Source organism: Capsicum annuum, chromosome 9, assembly GCF_002878395.1.
Source record: "Capsicum annuum cultivar UCD-10X-F1 chromosome 9, UCD10Xv1.1, whole genome shotgun sequence".
NCBI lineage: Eukaryota > Viridiplantae > Streptophyta > Magnoliopsida > Solanales > Solanaceae > Capsicum > Capsicum annuum.
In genome coordinates, this window is record NC_061119.1 from 60,890,130 (window position 1) to 60,900,446 (window position 10,317).

Below are 10,317 nucleotides of genomic sequence, written 5' to 3' on the forward strand. Positions count from 1 at the left end.
GATGAAGAGGGCAATACCATATGTTTTTGCTACCAAAGAAAAGGAATACTACTTTGAAAGCAAACTACAGGTAATGCTTGCATAGTTAGATATGTGAAAGAGAGCAAGTAATTTGGAAAATATGATCATTTGTGGCCTTTGATGTGTAGGGTCTGCTTAAACTCTACCCTCCCCAAACGCCATCTGTGGAATATCACTTGGTATGTTGTCGTTGATGTGGATAAAATACTGATACCCCACTACGATTCTACTACTTGCTTATTAATATTCTTGGCTTCAATTAGAACTGCTCCCTATTCCTTCATTGGAAATTCTGAAGAATTATGTATTTGTAAAGTTTTCTAGCATAGTTTAATCTGAGGAAGGAGATCAATATCGACACATGAAATAAATCACCAAATCTATAAATTTACTAAGTCTCAAATTCTACTAAGGATCTTAATTCAAGCCATTATGTATTCTAACATCAATAGTGTTCTAAGTCGGTGTATATGGGATTCTAATACACTTACTACTTATTTGTGACATTGGGTGCAAAGTTAGTATAAAATATGTTCATTTGGGGTCTTTTACTTTTGATAGAATTGAAACTCTAAGATCATACTATGGCTTCTTCATGTTCTTAAAGTTCTTTCGTGTGTCTTAGGATTCAGAACAACTAATTTCAATTCTAGCCTCAATATAGCTCTGGTTATATAGCTTAACTACTGTGTCTACTGGTAATTTGCGACGAATAACGAGGAGTGTAGAGTTGGTATAAACATGATGTACTTTTAAAAGTAGCTTAACTACTATGTCTACTGGTCATTTGTGACGAATAACAAGGAGTGTAGAGTTGGTATGGACATGATGTATTTTTAAAAGTAATTTCAATATGCGTACACAGTTCAAGCCAAAGGCAATTGATATGCTCCCTTATGCTGCTAAAGGCTATAACTACTGCTGTATAAATGATATAGGAGAGTAATTTTGACGTTGGATCTTCTTCTCGCAGTTTTCAAAGTAGTTCTTCGACCTATATTCCAGAAAAAATATATCAACACGATGCATATTGCACCTATTAAAGCAACTAACTGCCAATTTGAACCCCAAAATATTGATATTTGTACAGTATTCGTAGAAGTAGAATAGAGTCTTGGTTGATCTGGTGTGAATTTTTTGAATAAGAAGTTGGTAATTTTTCTTATATCAGACTTTAAGACTGGAACAACAACTAGTTGCCTAAGATTTCTGTCTCAGACTCCCTCTTTCTCGCTTACTGAAATTGGCAGAACAAACTTTGTATCTTAGAAAATGACACACTATTTTTTAAAAGATAATTTATTTTTGTATGATTTCTTGTATGAAGTTTATATATTGTAGTGTAGAGTTTAATTTCTATGCAACGACATTTTCACACAATTATATCACTTATTAAGTTAATTGAATGTAAATTTATATTATAATCATCAATTAGTTACTTGATAAAAATGACAACTAAACTGTTGTCACATGTTAAATTAGACTACTGATAGTGTTATCAACCTTCAATAATGTCAGTGTTTATAACTTGAATTCTTACAGAAATGAATTATTTGAAGTTCATCATCCTGTTTAGTTTCTATCTCTTAACTGTTGATCCTTCTTTTAGTTATCCCTTGTAACTTTCATGGGTAGGATTTGATTCTGTTCATTTTGCACGCATTGATTATTAAGACCAAGCAAAACACAAAAGGATAAAACTTTTGAGGTTATATGGAGTGGTTCAAGAATATTTGGTTCTTCCTTCTAAGTAGATGAAACATTCTTAAGCTTTGTTAATTTATTTTATATCATTGCTCACTTGAGATTAACACGGTTTGTAGGTGCTTTGCAGATATTTACCTATGATGTCGTTCCAGTCCAAGTTCTGTCAGAAAACAAAAATAAGTCTCTCTATGGTTTATTTTTCAAAGAGAATGATAATTTCATTCCAGTCCAGGTTCTGTCAGAAAGTAAAAATAATTATATCAAGGGAGTTAATTTTTTACAATTTGGCATATAACTGTAGAATGATCCTCTTATCTTTGACATCAATGTTGACAAATGGGTTAATGACTTAATCAAAGCTACAATCACCCAAGTCTGCACCCTGATTACAATTCTTTTAAGTTATTCATAACCATTATTATTCATAGAACTATAATTAGTGGCAAGGATATAGATCTACATTGTCACGACCCAAAAATAAGGGTCATGATAACACTTGTCGTGGCGTACCTTGACAAGTAAGCCTATCACCCAAACTGATACAAAAAGAAGAAAAGACATAAATATCCCATGGTAAGTCTTTTAGAATGAAGCTGAACCATATAAGTAATCATAACAATGTGAAAGAACTTATCCAAAATACCAATCATACTCAAAACCAGATGTCAATAGTGTAAGAATTGCTAATACAATCCAAAAGTCAAATGCATTGAAAAAAATAACAACAAAGGAATAATAACTGTCTCCAAATACTAATAAATACATAACAACTATAGAAAGATAGAGGTGAACTTCGGATGCATGAGTGTCCAACTGCTACCTTAGAAGCTCCAACAATCGCCCGAGTCAATCAAGCTGAGGCGCACTCGAGCTAAGACCTGCAACGAAAGGGCGCATACGCATGAGTATGGTCCACTTGTACTTAGTAGGTATCATAGGTTGACCAAGCAAAGTAGTAAATAAAACATACAAAATATACACTAAGGGCATGTCACCTGCAATCAGAAAATGTCCCACAATGGTAGCCCACATCGCTTGCACTAACAATTCTAATATATCTCACATATATTACGACAACACACCAAGGTATCGAACACAAGTATACATTATGTCACATATAAATAGAACAAGAGAGAACATGTAGATACAAGATCATCAAATACAAGTAAAGGAAGGTAGGACAAATACATAGATGACAAGCCAATAAGGCAATACAACACAACATAAACACAATAAAGTAAGTGCAATGTATATGATGATGATGATGATGATGCACGAGGTCGTCGCACAACCTCCGGGATCATCACACAATCCCCGTATACACCTACAGAGCTAAAGCTTCCCTACGTAGGACCCATGGAGGTTCGTCAACCCATATACAATCTATATATCTCATATCTCCTTTCCGGCATATCCCTTAGAAAGGGTTTTATAAGGTGTTACAATATTTTTTTAAAAGGTGTTGCCAGTGTTTCTCAGATGTTGCCACGGTGGTACCAATGTTTCATGAATGAGTATGATATGAAGATGTAATGCTCACAACTAATAACAATGAGTATTTCCACAACCAATCACATGATATATTTTCACAACCAACCACAATGATACATTCCCACAACCACATGAGCCAATATCACTTATTATTTTCGTTTTATCCATGAATTACCACGTCTCATATGCCAATAAAGTCTAAATATAATCACAATACACCAATGGTACCACATTAAACAACACAATACAATTATTCACATGTATTCAAGGCTATCAATATCACATAGGACCTCACACGGTCAAACATATCACATAATATCTCAATTTCGACAATTACATCACATATATGCCCCTACAAGGGCACAACACATAGATAGTCATTTTTCATGATTAGTTTCCACCCTTAACGTGCATTTGGTATCATCATTTACCACCCAGCCTAGTCTGAAAGAGTTAAGCCATAACCTACCTCGAAAGTCAAAATCGATCCGCTACACTTGAACTCGCGACCTTACTTTTCACGAACAATCTCGAACTCCACTAAAAAGATCAAATATGAAATCTACACGTTAAGATAAAATCAACGATACTCATATTGACTACTTTTGATTCACGGTTAAAACGGACCCCCAAAATGGGTTTTCAAAAATAAAGGAAAAAATTGGAACTTTATTTCAAAAATACGTTTCCCATTTTTTAGGAACCTACACCTGAAAATTCAAGTTAAATTGAGTAAAAAATAGAGTTCAAATCAAAGAAAAACCATTTTTGAGCTGTACCGGGTAAAATCTTTAAAGTTCGGATTAAAATCAAGAATCAGAGTTGTTTTAAAAGTTAAATTGATGAAAAACTAGTAATTATAAGATAAAAATATTATTCAAGTGAAAAGGAGTGAAATTTGGGTTTAAAATCATGCCCTAAGATTTTTGGGGTTTCGAAAATTTATCAAGAAATTACTAAGAAAAGAGTTAATTCTTACCTTTAATCTTAATAAAACCAAGAAAAAGGTGTTAATCTAACTTCCCAAGCTCCCACAAGCTTCACTTTTAAGCTCCCAAACTATTTAGGGTTTAACTCTCAAGAGGCAAAATAAAAAATGAGTAAAATAGACTCAAAAGTATTTATAAGTACAGAAAATCTGCACTGAAATAACAAAAAAAGCTGCAGTTTTTTTTTTTTGTTAAAGTCCACTCCAGACTTCGACGGGGTACCTGGAATTCATTCGGGGTTTGATTTATGCAAACGAACTATGCAACCATACTAAATTCGACGCTCCGGACGCGTTGGCGATATCAGATTTTTCAAAAAACATCATTTTCATAAAGTTGACCCCCGAAATCCGAAATTATAATTTTTCAAATCGAGGGTCGAAATGAGATTTAAAACCCATAAAATCATACCAAGCATGCTAACACCCTAAAATCGATATTTTGGATCTACCGACGAAGTCGGATTTTCCATCCGAGGTCGTTTTGATCAAATGTGGGTCCCACTCCCATATTTCCAACTTTCCAACTTTTCGATCAATATGTCAAAATGAGCTCGGGTGCATCGGGACCCGAACCAAGGGTCTACCTAGCCTAAAATCAATATTTCAGAGCTACTGGTATAGTCCGTTCAACCATTCGTCGTACGGGTCAAAAGATATCTACATAAGTCCAAATTAAGGTTCTTTAAGCTATCAAAATCCACAATATTGCATAAATGATACCAAAATGTGTCGAAAATCATGCCAATCACTCCCACACTCCGAAAATATCATAATGCAACTACGGGGAGGTGTAAAACAATCAAATCACATAAAATTACAAATTTCACATATTTCATCAAATTTTTAGATCGTTGCATCATCCACCACTAAAAATCTAGTTCGTCCTCGAACTAAGACAAGGAAATACCTGAATCAATGAAAAGCTAGGGATAGGAACTACGCATATCAGACTCAACCTCTGAAGTAGCCTCATCTATAGGTTGATGTCACCACTGGACCTTAACCACAGGGATCACTCTAGAGCGCAACCGCCTAACATCCCTTGCTAAAAAGGAAACCGACTTTTCCACAAAGGACAATTGCTCATCTAATTGAACCGACTCCTAACGAATAACATGAGACTCATCAGGAATATAGCAACGAAAAATAGAAACATGAAAAATTGGACAAACAACTGACAGATCAAGGGGAAAAACCAACTCATAATCCACATCACCAACAGTTCGAAGAATCTCAAATGGATCAATATACCTAGGGCTAAGCTTGCCCCTCTTCCCAAACCTCATCACACCCTTCATGAGTGAAACTCGAAGAAAAACATGATCACCTACACCAAATATCAAGGCACGAAGTCTACGATCAACATAACACTTCTGCCTACTTTGAACCACTCTAAGTCTATCCTGAATGACCTGGACTCTATCCAACGACTCACGAAGTAAGTTCGTACCTCGAGGTCCCACCTCTAAAACATCAAACCAACCCACTGGGGAGAGACAATGCCTACCATATAATGTCTCAAAAAGAGCCATATCAATACTGGAGTGGTAGCTATTACTATATGCAAACTCTGCTAAAGCTAAATGCTGCTCCCACTGGCCACCAAAATCCATCGCGCACGCGTGAAACATATCCTTCAAAACCTGGATAGTCCACTCTGACTAGCCATTAGTCTTGGGGTGAAACGCTGTGCTAAGATCAATCTGAGTACCCAACTCATCCTGAAAAGTCTTTCAAAAGTGAGATGTGAACATAAAACCTTAATTTGAAATAATAGACATCGACGCACCATGCAGATGCATAATCTTATGAATGAATATACGGGCTAATCTCTCAGCACTTAATGAGACCTGAACCAAAATAAAATAAGCTGACTTGGTCAATCGATCCATGATGACCCAAACACTATCAGAACCAAGAGAAGTACGAGGCAACCCAGTTACGAAGTCCATAGTGATTTGTTCCCACTTCCACTCGAGAATGGGTAACTCTAAAGCAAACCACCAGGTCTTATATACTTGGCTTTCACCTGCTGATAACATAGTCAACGAGCAACAAAATCCGTTATATCACGCCTCATACCACCCCACAAGTAGTGTTGTCTCAAATCACTATACATCTTAGTCACACCTGGATGGATGGAATATCTGGAACAATGGGCCTCTTCCAAGATCAACCTAATCCAATCACCACTCTCGGCACACAAACTCAACCCTTAATCCTTAAAATTCTATCTAAATTAAGTGAGGCTTCCCTAACCTCCCCACTTAACACCTTATCTCGAATCAACCTTAATCTAACATCATCAAATTAATAAGCTCAAATCTACTCTATTAAAGATGATCTAGCCTCCATAAATGCCAAAACATATCCCGATGTTAAAATTTCAAGCCTAACAATCGGGTAAGCCAAAGAATGAACCTTTAAGGCCAATGGTATTTCCTAAGTCAAATGATACACCAAGCTTCCCATGCTAGTCGACTTTCGGCTTAAGCCATCCGCAACTATATTAGCCTTGCACTGATGGTAGAGAAAATTCAAGTCATAATCTTTAAGCAACTCAAGCCAACAGCTCTGCGTCATATAAAGATCTCACTAGTAAAGAAGTACTGAAGGCTACGATGATCTGAGAAGATCTCACAACAGACTCCATACAAGTAGTGCCTCCACAACTTCAAGGAAAGAGAACTATGCACAACTCCAAATCATGGGTAGGATAATTCCTCTCATGAGGCTCCAATATTGACGAGACACATACATAATTAATTACCTTTCCCTTCTACATCCATACAACACCCGAAGCATCACAAAAGATAATAAAGCCCATGACCTCCTGGGGCAAAGCCAATATAGAAACTGAAGTCAACAAATCCTTGAGCTTTTGAAAGATTGCCTTACAATATCATATCACTAGAAGGAATTCTTCTTCTGAGTCAACTTAGTCGACGGAGATGCAAAGGAAGAGAAACCCTCAACAAAACACTAATAATACCCGGCCAAGCCAATAAAACTCTGAATCTCGATGGGTGAAGTAGGTCTATCCCAATCACAAACCGCTGCAACCTTAGCTGGATCAACCATAATACCTTCCTTAGTCATCACATGATCCGAAGAAGAAAATTGACTCCAATCAAAACTCGCACTTAGATAACTTAGCATACAATTTCTTATCCCTCAATCTCTAAAGCATAATCCACAAATGATCCCCATGTTCAACCTTATTCTTGGAATAAACCAAGATATCATCTATAAATACCATAACAAAAGAGTCAAGATATGGTCGAAACACCCAGTTTATCAACTCTATGAATGCGGCAGGGGCATGGGTCAACCTAAAAGACATGACTAAGAATTCATAAAGACCATATCGATCTCAAAAAGCAGTTTTCGGAATATCTGAAGCTTTAATCCTCAACTGGTGATAACCAGACCTCAAATCAATCTTTGAAAACACCGTAACACCCTGAAGCTGATCAAATAAATCATCGATGTGAGAAAAAGGATACTTCTTCTTAACCATCACCTTATTCAACTGTCAATAATCAATACACATCTGGATAGACCTATCTTTTCTCTTCACAAATAAGATAGGCACACACCCCAAGGTAAAATACTAGGTCAAATAAATCTCTTATCCAACGACTCCTGTAACTGATCCTTTAGTTCCTTCAGCTCTGCTGGGGCCATTCTATAAGGAGGAATAAAAATAGGCTTGGTGCCCGACTCAACATCAATAATAAAATTGATATTTCGATCCGAAGGCATACTAGGCAAGTCCGTAGGGAACACATCTATAAACTCACGGACAACATAGACAGAATCTAAGAAAGGAGGTGAAACAACACTGGTGTAACGAATATGGGCCAAGTAAGATAAACATCCCCGCTCAACCAATTTACAAGCCTGAACATAAGATATGACCCTTTTAGGACCCAAATGAAGTGTACCCTTCCAAGATATCCTCGGCACATTCGACAAAGCTAACGTCACAGTCCTGGCATAACAATCTAAGATAGCATGATAAGGAGACAACTAATCCATACCTAAAATAATCATCAAAATCGACCATATCTAACACAAGCAAGTCTATCAAAGTATCACGCTCGACAAAAGTCATAACACAAGATCGATGCACCTGATACACTACTAAAAAAATCATCTACTGGGGTAGATACATGAATAGAAATGGAAAGAAGCTCAGTAATAAAATCAAAACCCAAAGTAAAATACACAGATGCATAGGAGAAAGTCGATCCGAGATCAAATAATACAAATGCAAGTCTGAAACAAATAAGGAAGGTACCTGTAATCATAGCATCAGAAGCTTCTGCCTCAGGTTTGGCTGGTATAGCATAACACTATCCATGACTACTAACTGCCTGAGTAGCCCACAACTACCAACACAGGCTCTACTCTTTACCTTTTGTACCTTTGGTAGAGCATCTACCTCTTATAGCTGAAATAAGAATAACTCTAAACATACGACGAGAATAGTCCTTGGCTACATAGCCAATCTCATCACACACATAGCAACCTTTACGACCAATCTCAATAAGAAAAAGTACAACTGAGCCAGAACGGCCACCCTGAACTACTAAAATAGAAGATCCACTAGCTGAACTCTATAAAATCACCTGCACTGGACTACCATAGTATCCACGAGATCTTCTAAAATCTCTGTCTCGAGAGGTCTAACTCCTGAACTCACCAAAATGTCACTCCTTCTTGGAGCCTGCTTGAGATGCACTAATAATATCCTCTGTCATCTTACCATGATCCACAATCCTATAAAGAGTAGCTCGAAGCATAATCTTCTGAGATATAGCCAACTAAAGAGAAATATCCAAACCTTTCATGAACTTTCTAACCTTTCCAAACTCGATGGAAAAGCTATTATAGGAATATCTAGATAGGGCATGAAAACATGCCTTATACTCAAAAACTATCATGGAGTCTTGCTCCAAATGATCAAATTCGTCCCACATAAGGTCTCACAACTGAAAGGCATAGATCTCTCCAAAAAGGCATTAATAAACTGATCATATGACAACTCAGGAGCATCAATAAGCCTACAACCGACAAATAATATCCACTAATTTCTCACAATATCTCTCAACTGGTATGTAGTATAAGCCACACCATCCGCGAAGAAAGAGTGAAACACAACTCAAAACAAAAGATATGAAAGAATTCACACGATAAGGAATAAAATAAGGAAAATTTCCTAAAGAAATCCTATAGCCTCTCAAAGATAGATAAAGAAGTCTACGTACCGATCCGCGAGACTCTATTAGACATACCGTTCTTACATCGTTAAGACCAATGAAACCTGGCAGCTTTGATACCAATTTTTCACGACCTAAAAATAAGGGTCATGATGGCACTTGTCGTGGCGTACCTTAACAAGTAAGCCTATCACCCAAACTGATACAAAAAGAAGAAAAGACAAAAATATCCCAATGTAAGGTTTCTAGAATGAAGTCGAACCATATAAGTAATCATAACAATGCGAAAGAACTATCCAAAATACCAATCATGCCTAAAACCAGGTGTCAATAGTGTAAGAAATACTAATATAATCCAAGAGTCAAATTCATCAGAAAAAATAACCATAAAGGAATAATAACTATCTCCGAATACTAATAAAGGCATAAAAACTATAGAAAGATTGAGGTGAACTTCGGATGCGTGAATGTCCAATCGCTACCTTGGAAGCTCCAACAATTGCCTGAGTCAATCAAGCTGAGGCGCACTCGAGCTAAAACCTGTGTCAAAAGGGCGTAGTAGGCATGAGTACGGTCCACTTGTCCTTAGTAGGTATCATAGGCGGGCTAAGAAAAGTAGTAAATCAAGCATACAAAATATACACTAAGGGCACATCACCTGCAATCAGAAAATATCCCACAATGGTAGCCTACATCGCTTGCACTAATAGTTCTAATATATCTCACATATATTATGACAACACACCAAGGTATAGAACATAAGTATACATTATGTCATATATAAATAGAACAAGAGAGAATATGTAAATACAAGATCATCAAATACAAGTAAAGAAAGGTAGGACAAATACATAGATGACAAGCCAATAATGCAATACAACA